The sequence below is a fragment of the Notolabrus celidotus genome, chromosome 21 (genome assembly GCF_009762535.1).
Source record: "Notolabrus celidotus isolate fNotCel1 chromosome 21, fNotCel1.pri, whole genome shotgun sequence".
NCBI lineage: Eukaryota > Metazoa > Chordata > Actinopteri > Labriformes > Labridae > Notolabrus > Notolabrus celidotus.
In genome coordinates, this window is record NC_048292.1 from 28,166,294 (window position 1) to 28,183,375 (window position 17,082).

The following is a 17,082-nucleotide window of genomic DNA, read 5'->3' on the forward strand; positions in this document are numbered from 1 at the left end:
TATATCATCATCCAGACATTTCCAAACTTTAACTCCACAAACTGAAACACTCATTTGCTTAAATGTAGTGCATGGACTTTTGAAATTACATTTCCATCTATGAGCGTCCTCATGAGATGTAAACACAAACAACTTCTGTAGGTTTTCAGGTAATGATCTGTTTCTGGCTTTAAACATAAATAATAATGTTTTAAAGATAACAAGATCTTTACATTTCAACAAATATGAGCTATAGAGAAGACCTTGCTCAATAAATTGAATCAAAGGCTTTTGACTGAAATCATAAGAGTGTTGTTTTAAAAGTTATACAGTTCACTGTGGCTGTATGAGATCCAGAGAACTCTCCTGCATTCCAATAATGTATTCTTTTAACATTTAACTTGACATATAGTCACTGAAGTGTCAAACTTATCATATTCACTGGACTAACATCAGAAGTCCAGAAGTCTGCGGTTAAACTCGTATAACTGACATTGTCGATCAGGCTATTGATTGCATCTCTGAAATAAAAACCTGGTTCACCATAAATTTCCTTACATTAAACAGTAATAAAACCGAGGTTCTCCTCATTGGCACCAAATCCACTCTATCCAAATCCAACAGCTTCTCCCTCACCATTGATAACTCCTCAGTCTCACCCTCCCCCAGGTTAAGAGTCTGGATGTCATCCTTGACAGCACATTATCCTTTCAATCACACATCAATAACATCACCAGGACTGCCTACTTCCATCTTCGTAACATCAATCGTCTCCGCCCCTCCCTCACCCCCCACACTGCCGCCATCCTTGTCCACAGCCTTGTCACTTCCCGTCTGGACTACTGCAACTCTCTCCTCTTCTGCCTCCCTCACAAATCCCTCCATAAACTCCAGCTGGTCCAGAATTCAGCTGCCCGGATCATTACCCGAACCCCCTCCATCCACCACATCACTCCTGTCCTCCAACAGCTCCACTGGCTCCCTGTTCAGTTCCGTATTCAATTCAAAGTCCTCCTGTTAACATTCAAGACCATCCACAACCTCGCCCCCCCATATCTGTCCGACCTCCTCCATGTTCCCACTCCCTCCTGCTCCCTCAGATCCTCTTCCTCCATACACCTGTCTGTCCCCTCCGCCCGTCTCACCACTATGGGGAGCCGAGCATTCAGCCGCTCTGCTCCCCGTCTCTGGAACTCATTACCACCTCAACTCAGAAACACAGATTCTTTCCCCCATTTCAAATCACAGCTCAAAACACATCTGTTCAAAACCGCCTACTCCGTCTGACTCCAATTGCTCTGTCATTTTGTTATTGTTTCAATTTTTTCTTACCACTTTGTTAGTTTATATTGATTTCATTTTGACTTTGATTTTGTTTCCTTTAATGTAAATTTGTGTATATATATATATATCTGTGCGGTGTCCTTGAGTGCAGAGAAAGGCGCCTTTAAATAAAATGTATTATTATTATTATTATTATTAATGTGTGTTGGGACCACATCATACAGGGTGGGTAGGGATACGTCTGCAAAGTAGCAGTGACTCAGCATACTGTTCCAAAAACACCATTAGCTGCTGAAATCTTTGGTCTTCTACCCTAAGAGAAAGTTGGATGTGGAGTGCTGTAGATGAACTGAGTCAGTAATTGCTTTGGCTTTTGGGTTGCCTCTAGTAAGCTTTCTGCAGTTCTTGCACTTAGTGTTAATGCTGCTTTGTACTCTTATAATACATATTTGCTGCAAATAAGACTTTTCTAGTGACTTGAAAGATTTGTTGTGTGAAGGACCTTTTTCAGTTCTCTCTGAATACTTGTGGCACATTTTGCATGTTATCCTGAAACAGTTAAACAAATACACGTGGGTGCCAATCTAACTCCCTTGTAAGCTAGCAGCACCTTTGCACCACCCACATTCCACCCCCTGTGTAAAAGTGTGTAGGCTTATGAATAAATAAATTGAAGCAACTTTTATTAGTTGTTTTTAATCAGATAAAACTGTTACAGTCAGGACCACTCTCGTCAAAATAATTAATTATCTACATGCAATAAGTTATATTTGGTGGTATGGCTCTGTTCTGTGAGCTCCCCGCCCTTCCACCTGCCCAAGTGGAATGCTAAAGCCTGAGGTGGGGTGAGCACACCTCCTCTATTTCATGTGCATACACGAAAAAGCTAAGGCAGGGAGAGAAGTAGCTAAGACCCCCCAGAACAGGCATCAGTGACAATACGTATGACACTGGTAAAATCAGACACAGCGTAAAGGAGGTGCTGTGGTGGAGGTGTGTTGCAAAGTGGTTTGTAGGGGAAGCAGGAAGAGAAGGAAGGTTAAACTAACTGACACACTGGAATCCCCCCGCCCATCACCTACTTTAACTCTCCCTGTCCCATTAAAGTTACTAACCATAGACCTTTCTGGAGTCCCTGAGCTCCCTTGTCTCGTAGGTTCCTCTGACGGCCTGCTGTTGTGGATGTTCCAGACTCCAGCTGCTACAGACACGCCAGCGGCTACAACTACTACTACTACTATCCATCTTACCTTTATCATCTCTCTCTCTCTTATTCTTCTCTATCCCTCTTTCCAACCCAGACTCAGTCAAGGCAGATGGCTGTCTAACATGAGTCTGGTTCTACTCGAGGTTTTTGCCCATTAAAAGGAAGTTTATCCTTGCTGGGCTTGTGTTCAGAGCAGCTGATGTACTTTGGACCAAGTTTGATTCCATGGCTTGCCTGAACTAATGCTATGCCCAATATTGTCAGAATAATGGGGGGGAGCTTGAACATAACTGCACAGGATTTGGATTTACTGAGGTTGTCTTCTGACCAAAAGAGAAGGAAGAAAAATGTGGAAAATGCTCCAAGCTATCCAACAGCACTTCTAGCAGTAAATGTAAGCTCACCGTAGTGTACAGACATCATGCTACCTTGCACACACCTGTCTGTTACTGAACGGACAGGTGTGTCGAGAGAGTCTAGGGAAGAAAAACTGTGTATGATCTGCAACGAGCCGAGAAACAACCAACCCCTGCCCATATCACCCTCACTGTCGCTCTGTCTCCCTCTCAAGCAGTAAATCAATGGGAGTCAGCTGGAGTGTTCGATCCTCTTCAGTTTTCACTCGCTTCTTTGTGAAGCTTTACAGATGGTTTCCGTGGTTACATGAACTCCCGGTGCTGGGAAGTGGTTCTCATGTTGAAGAATCACAGGTTTCAGTCAGACTATCAGTTCATGTTGGTACCATCAAAGTTAATTACTGTTGATGGACTGACTGAATCCTGCCTTTTAAGATCAGATTTAGAAGAACAAATTTATCTTCTAATAAAAAGACATTTTTTGTGACTGAGACTTTGCCTACTCACAGCCTGGCTCCTCCATACATCACTGATCTCCTGTCATTTTATGTCCCAGCTCGATCACTGAGGTCCTCCAATGCCTCTCTTTTAAATGTTCCTCGTGTTTCTCACACACTGAGAGAGCTTTCTGTTTTTATGCCCCTAAGCTGTGGAACTCTCTGCCTCTGGACATTAAAACAGCGAGCTATCTGCATGTTTTTAAAAGTGAACTTAAGACTTACCTTTTTAATCTAGCTTTTAATTTGGAGTCATTTATTTCTAGCATTATTATTATTTTAATCATTGCTTCAACATTTATTTATCTTATGTGTTGATTTTATTTTATTTTATATCCATTTACATTTTTTTTTTTTTTTAATTTTAGCCACACGTGTGCAAAAAAACCAAACAAACATATACATACATACAAACATACAAACATACATACATACATACATACATACATACATACATACATACTAGACATAATAATAATACTTAAGTGTCGAGTGTCCAATATGTTGAGTGCTGTTGACATACATTTAAAGTTTTATAGTACAGTGAGGGAGTGTGAGTGCGGTTAGGGGACATAAAGGGAGAGGGGTGTGTGTGTGTGCCTGTGCGTGTGCTCATGTGGTGTGTCTCAGTAAAGGAAGTTGGTCTATGTGTTTGGGTTAATACTGTGGATTGGGAATCAGGCAGTTACAGAGGTAAGTTTATTGATGAATGTAGACCAGGTTTTAGAGAAGTCAGCTGGTTTGTGATTGAGAGAGGCAGAAAGTTTTTCTAGGGATATATGTTCTATTAGGAGATTCTTCCATTGAGCAATATTGATGAGCTTTTTTGATTTCCAGTTTAGGAGGATTGTTTTCTTGGCGATAGCTAGAGCTGTGAGTAATGCACTAAATGTCGGGTTTCTTGTTTGTGTTTTAGATATATATCCTAAGATGCAGAGCTGGGGGGCTCTGCATCTTTTAACTTGTTTTTATATATATATATATATATATATATATATATATTTTGGGGGCTTTTACACCTTTATTATAGAGGAGAGGACAGTGGACAGTATAGGAATATGGGAGAGAGTGGGGGGATGATATGCGGGAAATAGGCCGCAGGCTGGATTCGACTGGGCCAACCGCTTCATGGGCGCGCAACTTAAGTATTAGGCTAAGTCCACGCCTATTTTTATTTTTATTTGTAAGTATTTCATTTATAATCATGCCTTTTTTAATTTTACCATTGCAGTTGTTTTCTGTCTCTCTGTTATTCTCTGAAGCACTTTGGGCTGCATGTTTATATGTATGAAAGGTGCTGTATAAATAAAGTTGAGTTGAGTTGAGGTCTAGGCAGCCCCATTGCAGTGAATTTAGCTTGAGAGACCATTTCCAGAACATGTTTTACTCCAAGATATCTACTTGGCCATATTATGGTGAAGTCAATATCTGTGGTATCAGACCAGAGAACAGACATCCAATAAACAGAAACAAAAATAATGTAGCTTTGCTTGTAGATAGGCTGTGGTGACAGCAGCTTTAATCTGTCAGTCAATCTGTCTGTCAGTTGCTCCAGACTGAATTGGTGTTGAATTGATTTAATGTTTCCTGTGAAGAAGTATTAAAGTAAAGAATTAAAGGGGAAAAGATGAGACACAACTTACTTAAAAATATCCATTAACAAAATCCATAAAGGTTTAAATGAAAATGCAAAACTCACCACAAGGAGCACGATGAATAACTTGAGGAAGATGCAAGGAAAGACTCAATGATCCGATAGCACAAGGGAGGAAAGAGAAGCTAAAAACACACTAGTTAATGAGCTACAGGTGTGTTTTCAAACAGGACACAGGTGAAACTAATGAGGGTAATCAAAGTGGAGGGAAACACCTAACACACACACAGGGACCAAGAACTACTAAACAAAACAGGAAACACAATAGACTTGACAGAGAAACACAAGTATGACCAAACAAAGACCCTCTTCTTGAAAAGGACTTTTTTTTTTATCATTTTGGTAAGACTTGGTGTCGTGCAGTGGTGTCTGCTTCTCTTCTCAACACTATACTCTCAGCTCATTAAACGCCTCAAACATAAGATAAAAGACATCTCCAGAACCAGTGCTGTGTTTGTCAGTTCTGGACTGCAAAATAATGGATTCATTGGACAAGATCTGAACCCCTTTAGATGGACACATTTCATTAAACAGCAACAAAAAGCACAAAGACTCTAAACTTGGTTACACCAATAAAGACATACTTATTAGTATTATAAATAAGTTGTTGCCTAAAAATGTGCCAGTGCATTGTCTAACCCCATGGAGCCTTTCTACCATTATAGAGAAGGTAAGCTGTTCCTTTTGGAGTGAGGTTGTATGAGATACTTGTCAATAATCAGTGTATCACTCACTTGATGCAGGCTGAAAGCTCTCAATGATGCAGCATATCACTACAGATATGCTGCCCACATATACAGTAGAAAGGTTGGGTTTATCCAGATGCTCAAAAATGGAGCGACGCCTGCGAACTAGTTCAGGCAGACAACTCGAGCTGCAATGCCATACATGTCACATGTCCCACTCTCTTATCCATCATCCAATCCTGCCCTCTGCCTCTCAAATTGGCGGTCTATTTAAACTAGGAAAAATCTCCCATCTCTCCCTCTGCCTGTCAACGACTCTGCTGCTGCATGCCATTGCTGATATTTCTTCTTCCCCGCCGCCTCCCCAGCTTCCACCTGCAGGCTCTGGGGGTGTTTAGTATGTTTTGCTCATCACTCCTCAGTCTGCATGTAAACTTTCTGCAGGGAGTGATGTGGCCAGAGCCTGGGCGCCAAACATGAATATGTTTTTGCTGCTACAATAAACAATTTAAACGTGAGTTGTCTGACTGAACTACCTAAGTCAGGGGCGTCAAACTAATTTCAGTTCAGGGGCCACATACAGCACAAGTTGATCTGAAGTGGGCCGGACCAGTAAAATTAAACATAATAACCTATAAATAACGACAACTCTAAATTTCCCCCTTTGTTGTAGTGCAAAAAAATACAAGTACATGAAAATGTTCACACTTAATGAACTATCTTTCTACAAAAACAGTTGTTGTATTTTTTGCCATGATGTGTCTCATAGCGGGCAGATTATTTTACTCTTTAAGGCCTGAAACCTGCTGCTAACACACCAAACACAGGTTACCCATTCACCTGACACAGAGTGTAATGTTTACAGCAAAAGAACAGATAGATTATAATAATGAAGAAGCTAAAGTTGACTATTTTGGACCCCTCAGCTCCAACAGTAACAGTTTGTATGCAGGGGTGTAGTGCTAGTGTTAGTAGTTAGTTGATCATCTTATAGTGCTCGAACAAGTCTTTATGAATCTCAACTGGATTATGCAAACAGCAAGTCATCTATTTCCTTACTTTGAGAAAAAAAGTCCAGGAAAAAAAAGCGCCATTCAGGTGTGCTCCGTCAGCACTTTGATTTTCTGCGACCTCCAGAAGACAAATTTGAAATAGTAGTTACTTTTATTTCAAAATTGCATTGTCTTCTCTGTAAATTTTCACTTTGCAAAGTCGTTCTGCGGGCCGGATTGGAACCTCTGGCGGGCCGGTTTTGGCCCGCGGGCCGCATGTTTGACGCCCCTGACCTAAGTGTTTTGTCGAAGTTGTCCTGCCTCATCTGTACAACTGTACATGTCAAAAGATCACTAGAGTACTTTTATTCCACTACAACAGTCCCACCATGCAGCCTTACATGACGGGGTATGTTATCACCAATGATTAGGCTCTGCAAAGTGTCGTCCTCCAAACAGCTTACTTCCCCAATGACCACAAAGGTGAGCTAATCGCCCAGGGGCTGCTAGAAGCACCAGACTCCTGGACTATTGCTGACCACTAACAAATCTGCTAACAGACAGCAGAGCCAACACTGCTCAGGCCCAACCACCAGTGCTTTGGACATTCACTTCACAACATTATTCTTGTGTTGCAGGAATGAAAAAGGATGGTTTTATCTTCCCAAAGTGCAACCATACATGCACGATTCATCAAAATGGTACACATGAATATGCGTAAATAATATTCTGAAGTGCAAGACTTGTTTCTGACATATATGCCGATACGTTTGTGAGTGTAGTTCCTGTCACAACAGTGATTGATTTGTTTGTGTTTTCCTTCTTTTTAGCAACAGTGAATCGCTTGAAGGATCAAAGATTGGATTGGAAGGATCGAGGATTCGACCCACGGATCAAACGTGCCATTGTGGTTTGTAAAGGGGTTGTTGCTGACTTTTCCTATAGGAGGCAAACAGAAGAGAGCTGGGTTAAGTACAGAGAGATTGGGATACCCGTCATCAGCTTAAAATGGAGTCCATGACCAGATGGGATTCATGCCAAAGAATGATGGAGAGGTTCCTGGAACAGGAGAAGGCCATAGCCTGTGTCTTGGGGTTGGACATTAATAGCTGTCATCTCTTGGCCTCTTGGAAAGATATTGAGGTTTTAGAGTCAGCGGTCGAACCCCTCCAAGACTTCACTGAAACCTTGTATGAGGAGACTTAAGTCAGCATCTCCTATGCTAAAACAGTACTCCATTTTTCAAGGATGAACACTTAGACATGGCTGAAATTGATGGACACTAGGTTCCAGAGAGGGCCAAACAAGTCAAAAGAAAAGCTGTCACTGAGCTGCTGTCTCTTCCTGCTGACAAAAGTACACCACAGCCTGGTCCAGCTGTGCAGTTGCACCAAGAAAAAGCATGGGCCTTGGAAGAAAAAGACCTTCCTCAAGAAGAATTCTGAGCAGTCCTCTGACCATTCAGAGGCAGTCAAAGAGACTGAGCAGGCAACCTACCTGCTGCTACCTGAGGCAGCCCCAGATACTGATCCACTTCACAGGAAGAGCCACAAGGCAAACTTCTCAAGGCTCAGTAATCTGGCCAGGAAATACCTCTGCTACAAGTGCCCTGTCAGAGAGGGTTTTCAGCATTGTAACTTGCAGCAGGGCATGCTTCAAGCCAGAAGCAGTAGACAGGCTTGTCTTACATGCCAAAAATGTCAAATCATTATTTCTTTACAATGATACTGAAATTTAACATAACACACCTCATGTCCTATACCTCTACCAGCATGTGATGGTGTTTCCTTTGTTAACATATTCAGGGATGCAACAGGCAATTTTTTTTATTGCAAGAAATGTTAAATTAATTTCCCGAATTGGGACTGATCTGTTTTTGTAATAACAGACAATTTGACATGTTAGATTTTTGGTTTGCAAAAGTGCTTTCTCTAAAAGGGACACACATTTTTACCAGAGAAGGCACTTCTATTTCCTTTTTTGAAGTAAGTGTGGTTCAAGGTGCACTGTCAAACTCAAAAATTTAACATTTTCATAAGAATAATCAAACATTCCTAAAGGGAAAATGAGGTATCTGTAAGATGTAGCATTGTTATAAGCACATTTCTACGATTACATTTGTTTCCAGGAGCTGCAAATTATTCCATTTTGATTAATGATGACAGAAAAATTCCATATTAATATTTTATCATATTACTGTGTGTAAATGTTCACAACTCCCTCTTCCCTGAAATTAATAGTGCATTTTAAAGACAAGTCTACAGCTTGTCAGGCCTTTTTTAAAAACCAAAAAGTCATTTCTTTGCATTTTAAAAATAATCTGATAACTTTATCTGGAATAGCGTTAAGAAACTCAGTGGAGTCAGCAGCACACACCTCTGTAGTCTGCCATTGTTATTATTCTCATAATTGCATGCATCTATTTGACTGGGACCATAAAACTCAGGTTGGAATGGGGTTTTGATGTCACTGTTTCCAGACAATTTGTGAATCACTCATTTACATGATGACAGAAGGGGTTGCATTTTCAAAAAGTTCCACTCTGGAAACCATCCTCCAATTAAATAACATAACAGAAACTAAAAGGAAAATCTGTATATCAAAGGAGTAGTTTTTTTAAATAAAATATACAATAAAACTAATAAGCAGTGAAAATAAAATCTGGTCTATGGAGGGTTGCAAAATTAACCCCTTTCCTGTGACCTGGGATTAACAAGTGCTGTAGTCTTTTCCATGTTGTAAATGTCCATTGTCATCCATTCATGTAGAGTTGGGCTCTCCTGTGTCAACCATTTCCTGGTTAACGCCTTTTTAGCCGCAACCAGCAAAATGTTCATTAAATATTTGTCTTTTTTTTTTTTACCAATCTTGAGGTATAATCCCAAAATACAACATCCTGATCTCAAGAGGCAGCACATCTTCAAAATTATCTTGTAGGGCATTGTGCACCTCTCTCCAGTAGTCATTAATAACAGGGCAGTCCCACAGTTTGAGTTTTCAGTTGCCCAACATGCTGATTCTGTGTAAAAAAAGGGCCTTAGTTTACTTAGTAACCCCAGAGGGGATATTCAGTTTGCCTCTGTTAAATTATACAATAAAGTAAATGCAAAACTTATTTCAAAGAATTTCTTTGCCATTTCTTTTTTTTTTAAAGAAGAGAAGGGGAGATTGTACAAGGTTGATGGAGTTTTGTGTAAAAATAAAGCAATGAAAAATTTGAGATTGTATTTTTGACCGACTCACGGGTTTATTTTTATGTATAAAGCAATACTGGGTAAACTTTTACCTCTGTACCATTCTCTTCAAGCATGAGTTTCAATCCTCTAATTTGTTACTCTTCACTGTACCCTGAGTTTTGACAGAACAGAATCTTGGTTCACCTCAAACTTCCTCAAATTAAACAGCAATAAGACTGAACTTCTACTAATTGGCACAAATCTACATTAAACAAACTCCATAACTTCTCTATTCACATCGACAACTCGCCCCTCTTCTCCTTCCCTCAGGTTAAGAGTCTGGGTGTCATCCTCGACAGCACCCTCTCCCTCACCTCCCATATCAACCACGTCACCTCATCCGCCTACTTCCACCTCCGCAATATCAACCGTCTCCGTCCTTCACTCACTCCCCACTCCACCGCCATTCTTGTTCACAGCCTCGTCACCTCCCGTTTGGACTATTGCAACTCCCTTCTGTTTGGTCTCCCCCACAAAACCCTCCATAAACTACAACTGGTTCAAAACTCAGCCGCTCGTATCATCACACGCACCGCCTCCATCCACCACATCACACCCATCCTGCAACAGCTCCACTGGCTCCCCATCACACACCGGATCAACTACAAAATCAGATCCTCCTCCTCCATCCATCTCACTGTCCCCCCTGCTCGCCTTGTTACCATGGGGAGCAGAGCCTTCAGCCGCTCTGCTCCCCAGCTCTGGAACTCTCTCCCACCTGACCTCCGCAACACTGACTCACTCCCACATTTTAAATCCAAACTCAAAACTCATCTGTTTAAACTGGATTACTCCATCTGACCACAACTCCTCTGTCCATTCACTTCAAACTTTTTAAACTGTGTTTTATTTACTGTTTGTTATTTAAACTCTGTTTGTTTTTAATGTTGTAAGGTGACCTTGAGTGCCAAGAAAGGCGCCTATAAATAAAATGCATTATTATTATTATTATCAACAGCCTTTTTCTACAAAGAACCTTGGACATGAAGTAATCTTCAACAGGAAGTAAAAAGGGTCACACTAATATCCCTGAACAGATTTGAGGTAATCATAAAGAATGTGGTTACAAAGTCAAGTGGTTGTTTTTCTTAAAAAAAAACAGCTGGATTTTTGAATATTTTTTAGAAATGTTGTCTGTTGTGATTTCTCCTTGTTGTGTTGTTTGAGTATTTTTCTTTTTTTACATTTGTTTCTTTGTAAGGCTGCTACCTTGCAAAAGAGTTTTAATCACAATGGGACTTCCTGGTTAAATAACAAATAAATAAGTATGACAAAGTATTGAAAAATGAATTAACAAAAAATTAAGTATTAAAAAAATAAAAATATTAAACCTGCTTTTTTGTAATTCAATCTGTTAGTAAGGCATATTGTTTGACTTAATTGTTAACTGAATATCTTACTGCCTTGGCCTTTTAGGTTGACAAGAAAGACATTTGGAAAGCCACCTGGGCACAGAAAGAAACTAATTAGTTGTTACTTGAAACAACAGTTGTCTGTGTTTAGTAAAGCGTGCACACCCTGGTGTCAAACTGGAACTGCAGAAGTTCAGATAAATCCACATAACTGCTTAATTGCCCCCTGCTGTGTGCCAGCTCTCTTAGGTCATTCCTCCAAACTCAGAGGCAGCTGTTCCTTCAACTAATGTGTCCTGTTAGGTGAAGGCTTTTACGTTTGTAATGTGGTGTGTGTTTGTCATAATGTATTAGGTTACACACTGACACTCACACTGACGCAGAGCAGCTTTTGTTGGTCATCAAGGACAAACTGTACCACCTGTTACAAGGCCACAGCATCAAACCTACAGTTCTTCTCCCCTCAGTCTTTGTCTCTGTCTCTACAGGAAATGAGCGGGCAAAGAAGCAGACAGAGATAATTACAGACCAAACAATGGCTGTCATTTCTCTCCACACCGACCTCCTGGCCTGCCCTCTCACCAACACAACACAGTTTGCTGTTCTGTGTGTGTGTACTTGGACAGTCCGATCCAAAGCATGCCAGAGTAGCATCATGCATCTATTTCCTGTGACTATCCCCTCTCCCTCCCTCCCTCTCTCTCTCTCTACACTTCCACAGAACAAAGCATGTTAACCTTGAGCTGAGAAACAGCTTTCTACTGGCGTCTGAGGAGATATTAGGAAGGTGATTAAGTGAGATTGATGGTGCTTTAATTCCCTGACAAAAATAATGGCTCCTTCCCGTTGTTTAATCTTCAATCTTCATTACAAGAGGGGGACTCTGGAGATTGTGGTTTTTAGCCAAAAGAAGGCCAAGCTAACAAAGGACACCAACAAGGATGGTGTATTTACATGTTTAATCAAAATTAACTATTGTTAGGAGTCCAGAGGAGGGGTTGGGAATGCACAAAACTGTGCATTGAAAAGGCAAAATTGTAAAACAAAATTCAGGGTAAATCTTTTGGAAGATTATTTTTTGTTTTGTTGGAACTCAGAGCATTAGACCGCATTTTAGCTTCAAAGTAATTTCGAAACACAATCATGAAACTCTCTGATGCTTATTACTGTGATTTTTATTTTGATGATATTTTATACAAGCTAGAAGATTCTTTTTTTGATTATGTTTCTGGGCATTTTTTCCTTTAAATGTTAAATGGACTTGTACTTATATATCTTTTTTCTAGTCTTTCTGACTACCCAAAGCGCTTTTACACCTCTCTTCGAATTCACCCATTCACACAACATTCACTCACTGATGGAAGAGGCTGCTGTATTAAAGGACCATCAGTATTCATACATTCACACACCGCTGAACAACAGCGGGAGCAATGTTGGGTTCAGCGTCTCGCCCGAGGACACTTCGGCATGTGACTGCAGGAGCTGGGATTGAACCGCCAACCTTCCAATTGATAGACCCTACCCACTGAGCCACAGCCGCCACCTTCACTTTGTGGCATTTTGGCAATTATTGGATCGGAAAGCTGGAGAAAAATGTGGGGAGTAGAGAGAGGGGGATGACATGCAGCAAAATGCAACGAGGACCACTGGGACGAGGACTTTAGCCCCTGTATACGACATTCTTAGACTGCTAGGGAAACAGCGCCCCCCAGCTAGTGGATTTAACTAGTTCTTTATACCTTGGAGCCTTAAAAAAAGTTTTAATCTCAAAAAAATGAAGACAAATTAAAAAGACTGCCTTTCCTCAACTCAACCAAAACTTAGGTTTTTGGAAACAGAAAGTTGTAAAAAGACAGCAGTTATTTACATTTCCCCCAGAAGGTCCAGGTCTTGTTTGAGAGTAGCTAGAGAGCATAGTTTACATGCCTTTATAAGAATTGACCTTTCACCTCCCCTATTGTGGGATGTGAAACCACACATCGCTGCAGAAAAAAGGTTCCATGTCGGTCAACGGCTTTTTTAAGGGGCACAGGTTGAATTCTTCTCTTGTGGCAGGAGGACGTTACTTTAGCCAACCAATGAGCCCCTTCCACTTTCCAGAGGCGCTGTTCCAAAGCTGACCCTTCGCACTGACCTCCCACAGGAGAGCAGCGAGCGAGATTACAATTCCTCCTTTGGGTGATCAATACAGTGAGTAAAGAAGGCGATAGATGCAGCCTCGGCTCCTCGCCCCTACAGTACAGGGAGGTCAGAACACAGGGTCAGCAGAGGAGCAGCACTCTGAGAGCTGACAGGGATTCAGTGTCTTGCTCAAGGACACCGTAGCACGGGGGGGTTGCTCGCTGAGATACACACTGTGGCTGCTACAGAGCGAGGGTGGGGCTTTTGCTCATCCTGCTAATGTAGAGAAATAGGACGAATCATGGGAATGAGCCAATGCAAATTAAAATGTCAGGATTTAAGTCACAGAAAAGAGTAGTTTTCTTTTTTTAATCAAGGCTGACAGCATGAGAACAGAAAAGGTAATCTATCCTCGTGTAAATACAAACAGATCAAAGTTCAGCTTGTGAGTGAGAGTCGAAAGTTTAGTTTGGGAACGCAGGAGTTGAACAAAAAAAATAAATCCTACTGTAGAGCGTTCTATTTTTAGATTTAAGTGTGAGATTGTCAAGTTAGAATATCTTCATCCCCCTTCGCGTCTATTCCCTATAGTTTTCTTTCAGGATCATTCAGACGCCTTTTCTATGACTCCCTAATGATTGACTGGAAACAGGCCGACTATCAATGCAGCAAACAGCACATGCAGATTAAAAGGGTCCCGTTGTGTCACGGCGACATTTTTGACTCTGTGCATGTTTAAGCAGGCCTGTTTGTATCCGTGCGTGGGGGTGTGTGTGTGTGCATAAATCCACACGTGACCAATTGCGTTCGGCCTTGTATATACCGGGCGCTCTGTACAATAAGGACTACAGCAGAAACTGACACAATCCTTTTAATCTAGTGCATCTTTTTCGCAGTGTCTCAGTCTGATGTCCGACTGCACAAAGAAAGGTCAGAGAGGACTCGGCTTTGGTGGGCGGAACAAACAACTGGGATTTGCTCTCTCTCACTCCCTCAGTGAGGCTTCAAGGTCTGCTTTGGCGCACAGTTACAGTTTTATGCTCTGCATCAAAGCAAGCAAACATCTAAGTTCTCTAATAGAGTTATGTGTGTGTGCGCTCCATGTTTTGGTGCTGAGGAAAGTGAGTGATGGGAGGGGGGGGGGGATGTAACTTCCTAATAAGTCAACCGCATCAGGAGAAAGTTCAGCAACTCTTTAAGATGTTCCTCCTCTCCTTTATTCCCCCACATCCTCTCTCTGTTTCTTTTCCCTCAATTTATCTGCGGTTGCTATCAACTATAATAGCTGCCAGTCTGGACAGTGAGGAAGTTCTACTTTAAAACCAGAGCATGCCTACCAAACACTGCCTAATCTAGCTCATCCTCCTGATTTGAATACTATTTATTAGCAAGAGACAAGGCGAAAGAAGAAAGATAGGGAGCTGCAAGGAGAGGGAAAAAAAGGGGAATTGAAGGAGAATAGAGGAAGGAGATAGGAGGGAGGAGAAAGGGGGTCAGGGGAGGTAGAAAAGAAGAGATGAATGTAGGCCCTGTTCCTTCCCACTGTCTCAAACAAGGCCTGGGTAAACAGGAAGTACAGCTGCACTCTCTGTCTCTGTCCCTGTGACTCTCTTTTTTTCTTCCTTCGGCTCGTGCACCTCCCCTCTTCAGCCTGTCCAAAAATACCCTGCATTCCACTTAGAACACAATAACATGTTCCTTATCTCATAGGCTAACCGGTGAGAGTAATAAGGGACACAAGCTATTAAGCAAAAGAGGGAAAAGAGAGAAGCAGGCTCAAACAATCGACAAATGTCGTTCAGAATATCTCCCGGTGCCTTGTCGTCACATAGCAAGGAGTCATGATAGTTGGCAATCTGGACACGCAGTTCCCCTCAGTGGGCCCTAATCCCCCTATTTCTTTAAGAGAGAGAGGGAGTAGAGCGGAGGAGAAAGGAGGCATTGTGGCTCGAGACAGTGCAGTAAAAAGAGGAGCGTACAGTACCAAATTGAGGTCGCAGCAAGACAATGGCTGCCCTTCACTGGCTCATTCACACACAGTCTCCACACAGCTCTATCAAACGCCTCTTTCTTTTCTTCTTCCCCTCCTCTGTTCTGTTCTTTCTCTTTCTTTCTCTCACGTCCGCCTTTCTTCTCCTCATCACAGAGGGATGGGGGATAATGAAACCCCGGCTCACCCAGGCTGTTCTGGGGCCCATTTCAGAGAAGAGGAGCTCTCTCACTCTCCTCAATGGTCACCTTCTCATCTTTTCTGTTCTGAAGCTCGCTGCAGCTCCACCCACTGCTTTTGTTTTTGGGGGGAGAATGTAAAGCTCAACAGGAAGTGGTTTAATAAGGAACGGGACCATAAGGCATCTTGTTTTGAGACACTCTATGCGGCTCAACTGTAAAGCTCATCTTGATGTTGTCATGACGCTTTATTCACATCAGGGGCCTCGTTTAAAAAACTGCATAAAATCTTTAGTTACAGCTAACAAGCTTTCAAAAAAAGTATGAAAATGTACTGATGTATATCTGAGGCTTTATCAGATCCAAACATTGCCCAGTGGTCATGATTTCACTGAACTAGACAGCAATCATGAAAGAAGTAATTGTATTTTCAATATCTAAAAGATGGCACAAGGCCATTGGTGAATTTCTGTTTCTCTGTGACGCTACCTCAGATGTTACTGTGTGCTTTGTTCAGAATTACCAGGTAATGCAAGGAACTTCCCCCCCCTTTTTTAAACGATTATCTTTGAAGCCTTTTGCGTCTTTATTGACAGGGTAGGATGGCGGGTGGACAGAGATGAGAGAGTGGGACAAGACTTGCAGCAAGTCTTGCAGCAAAGGGCCGCAACTTTGAGGTCTATTGCGTCCATGGGACGTTTGACCGCTGAGCCAAACAGGACCCCCATCCCCACTTCTGACAAGAGTCCCCATAACTGTACTAGTCATGGGCCCAATTAGTGGTTTTAAGTAGGGATGCAAATTTCAAGTATTTTACGTGATCGATCTTTGGAAATGTTCACGATCAATTATCGATTAATCATTTTAAAAAATGTAAACATTTTCCATATAAAAAATAATGCCAAATGCGTTTTTTCCCCTGAATCAAATTTTCCTTCAGGACACAATGTATATGACAGTATTGAATATCTACGGATCATATTGAGGTGTTCAAAACATTAAACATGCTGAATATCAACACGTGGAGCTGGCTCATAATCTCTGCAGACACACAGTCATAAAAGTTAAGGCTCAGACTTCAACAAGAGAACTGAACAGAAACATATTTCAGACTCACAGTGTCCAGCTTTCTGTCTACTCCTTCTTATTGAGAAAAATAAGCATGTGTAAGTGGTCAGGTGTCAGCCGGGAGCGCAACCGGGTCAGAATCAGTCCGTCGGCGGAGAAAAAAAGCGCTCGTGGAGACCTGTCACTCAGCCTCAGCCCCCAGCTGAGCGTCTCCGCTGTGAGCAACACCTTCAGTCAGCTGATTCACATGAAACATGCTTTAAACTTAAAGGTGACATATCATGCAAAATGGACTTTTTAATGGTTCTCTACCTGAAATATGTTTCCCTGGCATGTCTACAAACCCCCCGAAAATGAAAAGACTCCATTCTGCCCCTGTTCTGATTTCTCCACCTTTCTGTAAATGTGTGTGAAACCAGCCGTTTCAGTTTTAAGTGTTTTTCATACGTCACAACGCCATCCGGTCTGTAACAGGAAGTCA

The 17,082-nt window shown here is 41.7% G+C and overlaps 1 long non-coding RNA gene across 1 annotated transcript; it reads right to left on the reverse strand.

Moving 5' to 3' along the window:
* Window positions 1-4,691: 4,691 nt before the first annotated feature.
* LOC117805350 lies at window positions 4,692-5,077 on the reverse strand. The gene is made up of 2 exons (XR_004629409.1): window positions 5,023-5,077; window positions 4,692-4,910 (listed from the first exon to the last, which is right to left on the reverse strand). It is a non-coding gene; the product is annotated as an uncharacterized LOC117805350 (long non-coding RNA).
* Between the last annotated feature and the right edge of the window lie 12,005 nt (window positions 5,078-17,082).